The sequence below is a fragment of the Zingiber officinale genome, chromosome 1B (genome assembly GCF_018446385.1).
Source record: "Zingiber officinale cultivar Zhangliang chromosome 1B, Zo_v1.1, whole genome shotgun sequence".
NCBI lineage: Eukaryota > Viridiplantae > Streptophyta > Magnoliopsida > Zingiberales > Zingiberaceae > Zingiber > Zingiber officinale.
The window spans coordinates 60,026,859-60,039,459 of record NC_055986.1 but is presented as its reverse complement, the minus strand read 5'-3'; positions in this window follow the sequence as shown (position 1 = coordinate 60,039,459).

Sequence of the window (12,601 nt, the reverse complement as noted above, 5' to 3'; positions counted from 1 at the left end):
CTGGACTGTGCAGATAAGGCTCCCCCTAGGTGAGGCGCCCAGAGGGCGCTCAACAGATCGGGTGCCCGGACGGTCCGGGTCTTCCGCTCCGGTTGCGCTCACATTGGTTCTTCCACTTTGATTCCACTCGCTTGGGTGATTTCGGCCATCCGGAATAGGGCTCACTCAAACTCAACTTCCAGCCTTCTCTAGCAAACTTTCGCTTCGACTTCTTGTCCCTCGGAGAACGTCGCGCGCCTCCTTCTTGTCCGCCTGCGTAATCTTCCGCAGCACCTCGTATCTCGAATGTACCGAGCTCGTTGGCTCTCTTTTGTGCCATCCTTCTAGCTAACTGCGTCTTTCGCTCGACTTCCTATGTCCCTAAGTTCCTGCACACTTAGACATAGGGGTTAAATACCAACAAGATCTAACCTCACTTGGTTGATCACATCAAAACTAGATTGGGGTACTAACAATATCCCCTTTTTGATATGAACAATCCAAGTTAAGTTAGGGAAAAAACATAAACCAATAGTAACAAAGTAAATTTTTGAAAGTAATAATGTGCAAAATAATTATGAAAATTAATAGCAAAAAATACCCTCCCCCTAAATTTAATCTTCACTTATCCCCTTTTTGATCACATTAAAAATGAGTTCCTAAAAAAAATATAAAACAAGGTCTAAGGGAAAAACTATGAAAACTTAAAAACAATCGAGTCTTATAACGAATTAAATTTTTTTTTTACTAAGGGTTGAGTTGTTGGGTTTTTCGGGCCGCGAAAACCGCTTTTCGCGTCGCGGAAACCCCGAATCACCCAAAGCCGTAGATCCGTGCAAGGAAAACCGAACGAAAATTACGAGTACGAGTTTTTAAATATCTAGATCTACTCCTAGATCTATGTGTTAAGAAGTATACCTTGAAGCGTGCCCGTTCGCGTTCCCGCTCGCGTTCCCGCTCGTCCAAGGAATTGCCGGATCTCTAGACCGTCAAGCGTCGGTCCTCTAGAAGTATCCACACGGACACGTAGGTGGAGAATACCTCACACAAAGGTGTGCTAGCACCTTGGTAAGATTCAGCCAAGCAAAGAGGAGAGGGAGAGGGAGAGCTTGAGGAAGAAGAAAGGAGTGAATAATACCTTGAATAAAATCAAATTTCATTCACCACTTTTGTGTGGCCGGCCACTCCATGGAGTGTAACTCCCATTCCACATTAATCACAATTAATGTGAAGCCATTAAGAGGTGTTTTGTAACTCCTATGATGTGGCACATCATGAAGATGTGGACCATTACCATTGGTCCACATCTTGCCACTTCACAATGATGTGGCAAATGAGTAACCTCCACTCATTTAATGTGGCTAACTCACATTAAAAGCAATGGAGGCTTGTAACCTCCATGAGGTGGCAAAGCAAGATGATGTGGAGCAACACTATTGGTCCACATCTTGCCACCTCACTCATGATGTGACAAAGAGTCAAGTCAAACTTGACTCTTCCTCTTCCTCTCTAGTCAAGTCAAACTTGACTCAATCTCTCTCATGGTTGATCTAATCTAACCATTTGATTCAAGCCAACTTAATATAATGAATCTAATTCATTAAATTAAATTGATCTAATGAGTCATAATCTAAATTAGACTCATTAAATACATGAATCAACTTGAGTCTAACTCAAGTAGCCCAATTTGGATTACTCTTAATCTAATTTGATTTATCAAATGAATCTAATCCTCTTGGTTCATCGTATGAACCAAATCTCCATCGAATTGTCCTTAGTGTGTGACCCTATAGGTTCTTGTAACGTTGACAATGCCCTAAACCCATTTAGGAGCATAAGTAATGAGCGGTATCTAGCAACACATCATTACTATCCAAGTTACAAGAATGTTGAGATCCAACATCACCTTGTGACTACTAATTGTGACTCCTCACAATATGTGACATTTTCCTTCTATCCTAGACATCTAGATTGATCAATGTGAGGCATAGACCGTGTCATCCTCTAATCAATCTAAATCTTGAACTCCAAGTAGACTCACTCGATCAAATGAGCTCAACATCTAATGTTGACTCATTTGGGCATGACCATGCACTTAGTGGTCTCACTCTATCAAGAATACTGATGTCGCTCCCGTCATATGGGAGGGATAGATCTCATCTACATCACTCACATCCCTCTACATAATTCGTTATATACCCAGTAATCGCCTTTATAGTCCACCCAGTTACGGGTGACGTTTGACGAAACCAAAGTACATAACTCCTTATGTAGGGATCCATGGTGACTTCAGGTCTAAGGACTAATAGTCATACTAATAGTCACATGAGAAAGTATATGACACTCATATAACGATCCATGATACTTTCTCATGGCGGGTCATTCAGTATACATTCTCCAATGTATACGTATACCCATGTGTCAGCTTGATATCTCTATATCCATGACTTGTGAGATCAAGTCATCGAGCTGACCTACATGCTAGTCTTATTGCATTAACATTGTCCCTGAATGTTAATAATCGACTAGGAATGATTTAGAGTAGTGTTCCCTATATCATCTCACTATCGATTCAACTAATCGATTGATATAGGTATGAACCTTCTACTCAAGGACGCTATTATACTTAGTTTATTTGGCACTAATACAAATAAGTATAATAACCAAACAAATGCCTTTATTAATATACAAGAATATGATACAATGAGTCCATACAATCATCAAATGATTGGCTCTAGGGCTCTAACTAACATGAGTAGACATAAAATTTTTCAAAAAAAAAATCTTTTCCAGAAATATGATAATTTTTCACAAAAAAATAGAAAATATTTTAAAATTTTGTACAGCTAAGTGATGAAATTTTATTTTTTAAAAAATTATCTTCTAAATAATTTCTAACAATTTTTTTGAAAGCATTTTTTTAAAATTAATTGCTTCACAGTTAGTAATTAAATATTTATTTCAGTAATTCGCTTCTAGACTATGGCGAGACACTAGGCCTTGTCTTTGTTCTTCTCTTTGTCTTTGTTCTTGTTCTTGCTCTTCAATTTAGGGCAGTTGTCTTTCATGTGTCCTTCTTCATTGCGGTGGTAGCATCTTATTTTTCATTTTCTTCTTGTACCCTGCACTTGATTAAATTTTTTAGTTTTAAATAAATTTTTAAATATTCTTACCATGAGTGTCGTTTCGTTATCATCGAGAGAAGATTCAGAATCTCGTTCGCCCGTCTTTGCCTTTAAAGTAATGTTGTGCTTTGGCTCCTTCTTCAGATCTGCACATCTTGTTTCATGGACTTCAAATGTTGAAAATAATTCTTCTAAATTACTTAATTCCAAATCCTTAGATATATAATAAGCCCATTCAGTAGTCCTAGGAAATGTGTTAAGCGCGTACTTTAGCAAATCTTGGTTGTTTACCTTTTCTCCGAGATTCGAGAGACCGGTGATGAGTTCCTTTATTCTTGAGTGAAGGTGTACAATAGTTTCTCCTTCTTCTAATTTGATGTTGCTGATATGGTTCCTGTACAGATCCCGTCTCGTGTGTTTTGCCTCAGAGGTCCTTGGCAGACTCGTAGGCTCCGATCCAGTTAACTTCTTGTGGCAGTAAGACACTCAGCAGATGGAGTTCTGATTTGTCGTTTGACATGAAGTCGACTTACTCCTTCGTCCATTAGTATTCTTCTTTACCCTCAAGTGCTATAAAATCAAATTTTATTATTAAAAGTAAATCGAAATCAGTGTTAAAGAATACCTCCATCTTTTTCTTTCAGCTCGCGAATTCTCCCTCGAACTTTGATGGGTTGATGCTCGGTCCGGTCATCTTTTGTGCTTCGTTCGCCGGTTAGTTCTCTTAAAGCTGTTAGGCTCTGATACCACTTGTTGGTCCCTTGGTGATCGACTAAGGGGTGAATAGCCTGTACAATAAAAACAAACCCTTCTCGACTTTATATCTATATTAACATAAACACTTGTACAAATAAAAAACTAATCAAAGAAGGAAAAGACTTAGAGATTTTACTTGGTTACAACTGGGGAGGTTGTTAATCCAAGGAAGATGAAAAGCTTACTAAATGATCTCCTTCAGGCAGAGAAGCCTCTTACAGTAGTTGAAGCACTCAATTACAGAACAAGACTAAAAAGGAATCAATTACAAGTGTTGTTCTACCTTTTGGGATAAGAGTTGTATTTATAGACCTGGTCGGTGCACCTGGAAGGGTTCTAGGTGCCTGGAGGGGGAAAACATTTATTCCTATCGCTAATATTTCAAAAGAAAAATGATATGCAGAGGGAAAAATTTCAGGGATAGACACATAAAGTGATGAGGCCCACAAAAGTGAAAATGGTGGGCCATTAATTTATGTGTCTATCCCTAAACTTTTCTTTGAGATTTTTTCCCTCTGCATATCATTACTCATTTTAAAATTTGTTTCAGCCTTAGTCTAGGATGAATCCCTAGAAAGCATGATCCTATAGATGTAGGCAACGTGCATCTCACAAGAACACTAGGTCTATCTTGATTGTGTATTCAAAAACTTAGAATGGTATGAGATGCATTGGTATTTTGCTTGGACTTCAGATGATTATATCAGTGCATCAACATAAGTCTGTGCGAAAAATATAATAGTACATTAATCAAGTAAAGTAATTCTTTTTCAGCAAATTTCTAACTGGACATTAATACTTAACTTGACTAACCAAGTGAATATAACAATCTTTTAACAGTTAGTTAGTAACTGAAGATTAAACATTTAAGTATAATTTGTAAATGAATATCATATTAAGGGGGAGGATATTTCAAAATTATTATTTTTCTTTGAATTTTTTTTGAGACAAATGCCTTTTCAAAATATGTTACAAAATTTTATGTTTTCAAAAGTCGTGAAAAACTCTGTTTTGAAATATTGAACTTAATAGCCTTGAAAATTGACTTTAAATTTGCAAAATACTTTTAAAACTTTCTTTTAAAAGTTACTTTGAAAATACTCTTATACTTTTTCAAATATCTGTTTTGAAAAATAAAATGAAAAGTATTTTGCAAAAACATTCTTCAGTAGTTTCCTTGAAAATATTTTGTGAAATCATTTTTAAAAATATTTTGAAAATTACTTTATAAGCTTAAAAATGTTTGAAAATTAATTTAAAAATATTTTAGAAAAATAATTAAAAAAACTCTCTTCAAAAGTTGCCTTGAAAAATTAAAACTTTAAAAATTACTTTACCATAAATTATTTTTGAAAAATATTTTGAAATTTATCTTGAAAAATAGTTTGTAAAATTCTTATAAAATTTAGCTTTATAAATGGTTATTTTTGCAAAATTTACTTTTCAAAATTTTGAAAGCCTTTTATAAATTTTAAAAATTCCTTTCAAAATACTTTAGAAATTTTTCTTATCATTAACTCCTCCCTGAAATAGACTTGCAAGATTATATAAAAAACTTTGAAAAATTTGTTGCTTAATATGCCTACTTGTTTGCTTCCACTTACTTATTTGCATGTTGTTTTTTTATGAATGATAAAGGGGGAGGGTAAGGGTTAAGTAAGAAAAACTAAAGACAATTCAAAATTTTAAAAATCTTAATCCTAAAATGATCGAGAGAATAAAATAGAAATTGAAGTTATTTAATTTTTTTCTCTTGAATCATTTTTATTGTTATTTCTTTTTGTATAGTTTCCTAAATTTAACACAAATTGTCATTACATTAAAAATGTGGAGATTATTGGTGCATTTGGCACCAATGGTCAAACCTTAGTTTTGATAAATGACAAGTGAATTAAAGTTAGATGTGTAATGATCTAACCTTTTTACTAAGTGTGTAGTACTTGACTGGTTTAACACTTTGCTGAAATCCAGCTAGATCTGGAAGACTTGATAGTTGGTGTAGAAGTCCAAATAGATCAAGGAGTGTCCTGATATCTAGCAGAAAGTTTGTCTAGGTCCGCAGGACCTGACAGCTAGCCAAAGTCCAATTAGGTTGCAGACCTGACAACTAGCGAGAAGACTTGGCAGACCGAGGTAGAGTCTGTAAGGAACTAGAGCGCTAAACACGCTTAAGCGCAGCAAAAAACTTCTAGTTCCTCCAGAAGATCTATGCGAAGGGAAAGACATGTTACAATCTATACTAAGTTTATATCATGATAGTATACCTTTGATGCATGCACACGAACTCCAGACAGCTTGGATCTCAGCACGATCACACGTTCGCGCCTCTATGGTATTCACACGAACAAGTGTTCGTTTGTCTCACAAACTCACAAAGTGGAGAAGGCAACCACCTAAAGTTGTGCTAGCAACCTTGATAGGAGGTCTCAGACTAGAGGAGAAGAGAAGAGGAAGGAGCATGAAGAAGTACCCAAAATGAGAGAGAGAAAAATGCTTAAGTATTTTTCATCCAATGAAAATACTTAATGAGCATTAATTCAATTAATGAACATTAGTGAATATTTATACTCCATTAAGAACCACATTTGAATCTCTTCATTGTGAATTCAATTTCAAAAATTGAATAATTCATTGAATTTCAAAATTCAATAAATTAATCTCCATTAATCCTCTTAGTGAATGAATTCACTTGAGTCTAACTCAAGTCTAATCCACTTGAGTTTAACTCAAGTCCAATTCAATCGAGTCTTACTCAATTGATCTCATGCAATTTCAAATATAATGAATCACTATTTTATTAATTCGTATTGACTTCTTGAGTCTAGTTTGATTCGGACTCAATCCAATAATTAGATCCAATTGAGTCTAACTCAATAAGTCTAATTCAGATTAGACCTAATCCAATGATTCATCATATGAACCCATCTCCAAATTTACTTGTTCTTTGTGTGTGACCCAATAGGTTCTCGTAACATTGGCAATGTATCCAAATCAACATTTAGATACAAAAGCAATGAGTGGAATCTAACAAGGCATCATTGCTACCTAAGTGACTAGAAAGTCGAGATCCGACCTAACATGTCCGTGGCTATTATCTTGTATGACTTGGTCCCTCTATCCTTGATATCTAGATTGATCAATGAGGCATAAACCATGTCATCCTCTTAGTAACCTTTTTATGTTTCTTGATCTCTAAGTAGACACACTCAATCAAATAAGCTCAATATCTCATATTGGCTCATTTGCGCATGACCATGCTTTCTTGTGTCCTACTAATCAAGAGGCCTACAGATATCGCTTCCGTCATATGGAAGGGATAGATCCCATCTACATCACTCATATCCCTCTGCATAATTCATTGCATACCCAGTGGTCGACTTTATTGTCCACCTTATTGCAGGTGACGTTTACCGATACCAAAGTACACAACTCCTTATGTAGGGAACCGTAAGGACTATTCATACCAATAGTCACATGAAAATATTTATGACACTCATATAACGATCCATGAAACATTCTCATGGTGGTCATTCAGTATATATTCTCTAATATATACTCATGTGTTAACCTAATATCTCATATCCATGACTTGTGAGATCAAGTCATCCGTTGACCTATATGCTAGTCTCAATGCATTAATATTGTCCTTGTATATTAATGCTTGACTAGAAATTGTTAAGAGTAGTATTCCATGTATATCTATAATATTTTACTATTAATTCAACCAATTGATATGTTATAGATAAGAATCTACTACCCAAGGACATTATTATACTTATTCAATCGGCACTGAACTGAAATAAATATAATAACCAACTTTATCTTTTATTAATAATGAAATATAATACAAAATGAACCCTTTATAATCATCTCATCATTGGTACTAGGGCTAATACTAACAAAGTCAAGTAATTCTGCAGGGTAAGTAAGGTAAGTCACTGGAGGAGAGTGTTCTAGTGATGATGAGTCCCAATTTAGGATTTTAGGTGTAGGTCCAATTTAGGGTTATTTCATAAACCTAAATTAAGACTCTGACTAGATCCTAGTCTCGGGGAGACAGGATCTAATTACTAAATTACTTATTTTTATTGTGCTAACTTCGTCTTATAGGGTATACTTTGTTTTGTTGGACTAACATATTTTACAAGATAAAAGAAACACAACATATCTCGGGTGAGCAGTACCCAAGGCACCTTCCATGTGAAGGAAGCCATCTTGAGCTAGGCAATGGAAGGCGCCTTCAGTCGGATAACGCAGAAGACCTTGGTGACGATAAGACACTATTTTCTTGGAATAAAATTTTACCTGTGGAAGATGTCTTGAGTGCTATGGAAGGAGCCTTCAACACTCTATAAATGAAAGTTTCGAACAGTGTAATCAATACAACTTTTCTATAAACCTTTACACATCTATTCGACGCTCCGATCGCTCCAACTGTTGGTTGCTACTCGGAATATTGTACTGGTTCCCCTGTACAAAAATTTTGTACAAGTCCTGAACCATTCCTAACAACCTATTGTGTTATTTAGAAATTAAATTTGGAATCACAAACAGAACTTAACATTATTGATTCCAAATTCAACTTATCTGTTCTTAGAGGTTTAGACTTGGATCGCAAACGATGCTTAACATTATTAATCCAAATCCACCCATGTTACAAATTCGATTAAATATTTATTTCAGAGATCGACTTCCAGGTTAAATATGGCGAGGCACTAGGCCTTCTTGGGTATGGAATCATCCATCACTTCCTAGACAAAGTCTTTCAACGAAATTCAATATTTAATCTCCTTATAGTAACCCTAGGTTTAACCATTAAGAATAATCGAATCACAAGATCGAAAAACATAAGAAAGACAAAATCGAATCATATATTCGAAACCTAGAATCGTTAGCCTCTTGTGTTTGGTATTTCAAAATCCATACAAAGAAAATTAGTATGATGCGGAACAAGACACCTAGTTATACTTTTCTTTGTAGCTAATAAACCTCACGATCTTCTATCGTATTACTCTTCTTATCTCGGACGTCGTGTGGGTGACGATCTACCGAGATGAGAATCCACCCAAGCCTCATTCTTTTCCTTGCAAGTTTCGGCCACCAACAATCTTCTAGAGATGAAGAACTTCGGCCACTAACCAAACTCCAAGGGATGCTTTCTTTCTCTTCTTCTTCTCCACAAGCAACCGGCCACCAAGATGAAATAAGAGCTCCAAGTGCCGCCGGCCTCAACAAAAAGGAGAAGAGAGAAAGAGGAGAGGAGAGGGCCGACCACCACCAAGGTAAGGAGAGGAGAGAAATAGATGTGTTGTTGTGAGGTGAGGCACCTCTACCCCTCTCTTTTATATTCCTTGGTCTTGGTAAATAATATAATTAAAACTTCCTTATTTTTCCTTGCCAATGAACAAAAGGAAAATTTAACTAAAATTTTCTTTTATTCTTTTAATGGCCGCCCCTACAAGTCCTCCAAACTAGGAAAGTTTTAAACATAAAATTAAAACTTCCTAATTTGTTTTCGGAAAATTTTAAAATAAAAAATTTTTCTTTTAAAAATTTCCTTCATGGTTGGTTATAAAAGGAAACTTTTATAAATTAAAATCTCTCTATTAAAACATGTGGATGATTACAATAAGGAAAGTTTTTTCCAAAATTAAAATCTTCATTTCAATCTACAAATAAGAAAAGATATCAAACCTTTCTCTTAATCTTTTGTAGAAACTATAAAAGGTAAAATTTAATTTTAAAACTCTCTTTTAAAATCATGTCTTCCACATTAGAAAGATTTTAAAATAAAATCCTTTTTATTTTTATTGTGGTCGGCCACCTAAGCTTGGGCTCCAAGATAGGGCCGGCCACCACTTGATCCATCCAAGGCTTATCTTGGCCGAGCCTTGCTTAGGCTCCAAGCTTAGCTTGGCCAGCCACCTATGGATGGGTAAGAAGGTGGGTTTAGGTGGGTATAAAACTTTATAAATAAGAGGCTACGACAGGGACCGAGAGGAGGAATTGGTTTTGGTCTCCTGATGAACTTGAGCTTCCCGTGTTCGCCCCGAACACCCAACTCGAGTTCATCAATAATATCTCATTCCACTAAAGAGTTATTATTGCACTACCGCATCAATCCCATATTATTATATGAGATCCTTCTTATCATGAGTGTGTTAGTCTCCCTGTGTTTAAGATATTGAATACCCACTAATTAAATGAGTTACTGACAACTCACTTAATTAATATCTAGCTCTAAAAGTAGTACCACTCAACCTTATCGTCATGTCGGACTAAGTCCACCTGCAGGATTTACATGATAATCCTTATGAGCTCCTCTTGGGGGCATCATCAACCTAGATTCCTATGACACAATTTCCTTCTATAATCAACAACACACACTATAAATAATATTATTTCCCAACTTATCGGGCCTATTGATTTATCGAACTAAATCACACCCTTTGATAAATTAAAGGAATAAATACTAAATATATGCGCTTGTTATTATATCAGGATTAAGAGCACACACTTCCATAATAACAAAGGTCTTGTTCTTTTATGCAGTCAGTATAAAAAGAACTTACCTTAAATGGTCCTGCTCAATACACTCAGAGTGTACTAGTATAATTTTGTTCCTATCCATCTTAGTCGTGAGCTACTGTTTATAATTTATAAGAAACTGATAACATGATCTTCTGTGTGTGACACCACACATCATGTTATCTACAATATAAATTAATTGAACAACTACACTTAGCATATAAATGTAGATATTTGACCATTGTGATTCTTTATTTCAAAATAAATGTTCACAAAAAGCTAGGCTTTTAGTATACACTCTAACACCAACTTCATACTGTTGCTTTGCTATGATGCTGCTACGCCCGACTATTGCTAAGGAGCGATCCCACTTTGAACCTGATCTGATCATCTATAAGTGTTGGGTAACAAAGTTTTCTTTGTGTACTTAATTATTGCTTAAAAGGAAAGTATAGCTTGTTACACTTATCATATCATATCTTTTCTATTGTACTTGTTTTCCTCTTTTGGCGATTCTAGAAAAGGATTATAGTGAATTGTCCATCGATACAGTCCGTAGGATCATGAATATTGAAGTAGGAGTTGCCAAAAGCTCCAAACCAAGTAACAGATCGAGTTCTGGCTTATTTTATTTTTGTATTTAGTTTTTCACTGCATGCTTATTTTGTAAAACGAAAAAGACAAGTTTTTTAAAAAATCACATGATTCACCCCTTCTCACGCGCGTAACAATCTAACACCTAGGTAGTTGTTAATCCAATGCATTGAAATAGGCCCACTAGAAATCTCCTTTGATGAAGGTGGAGAAGCCTCTTACACTCTTTGAAAGCTCAGAAAAAAAAACTAGAAATAAGTTACAAAAGTTGTTGTTCAGTTGTTCTTTAATTCCTAGTTCTAAGAGGTTTTTTATAATCTCCTGAGATGATGTTAGCATTGGTTTACGTGGTTCAAGGCTCCTTCAAGGACATCTCAGGTACCCTCAATTGGATAAACTTTTATCCACTTAACAACAGTCACTTAATGGCTCTGTCGCTTTGGACAACCTTTAATGTGCTTGAAGGTGCCTTTGGTACTATTCATCCGAGGTGCCCTCAAGTACATTGGAGGTGCCTCGGGGTCCCGTGTATAGCAGCTTCGTTGCTGAAGCTCGAGGCGCCTTCAAAGCCATTGGAGGTGCCTCAAGCACTGCTTATCCGCAGTCTTTTCTCCATGCTTGCTTGGGTGATATTTCGACTATCTGGAATTGAGCTCACCTGCACCCAACTCTATTTTCTTCTCGAGCAGGTTTCCTCGCAATTTCTCATCCCTCGAACGTCGCACATGCCCTTCTCGTCCACTAGTGTACTATTCCATAGTTTCTCGTTCCTCGGATGCACTTAGCTCGTTGACTCTCTTCCCGTGTCATCGTTCTTGTCCACTGTATTTTCCACTTAACTTCCTGTGTTTCTAAGTTACTACACACTTTGACATAAGGGTTAAACACAATAGGACCTAACTTGACTCTATTGATCACATTAAAACTAACTCAGAATACTTACAGTTAGGACTTTAACCATGTATCCAACATTCCGTCCTCCATTACCTATTAAGACTTCCCCTCTCATTCAAAATGTCTAGTCTACCATGAGCCACTTAGACTTCACTCGCTTGTTAGCAGGGATGACAATGAGTCAAATTTGAATTAGATTCCATATCCTCCATTCTCATATTCATCGAGGATCGAATATCCATTCTCATACCTATACTCATTAAAGGATTGGATATCTTCTATACTAATATTTTTTTTCCATTCGACTATCATTATTAAAAAAATATATATTAGAATTATATATATATATATATACACACACACACACTCAGAGACTTGGACTAAGAAAGATGGCCACTACACTCACTTATGAATACATTGGCGCGTCATACCCTTTGACTTCTCATTCGCCCTTGCCCTTCTAAGAAGTTTGATTTTAGTTACGTCAGTCTTGTCTTCAAGCCAATTCTCCGATCAATGGCTTATCATATAATGGGAGGAAGGGGGGTTGACTTCTGACTCTATTCATGCCCAGACATAATGAATGATTTAGAATATAACGAGAGGAAGGGAAGTTGACTTCTGACTCTATTCATGCCCAGACATAATGAATGATTTAGAATATAACGAGAGGAAGGGAAGTTGACTTCTGACTCTATTCATGCCCAGAGTAGGACGCATAAAGA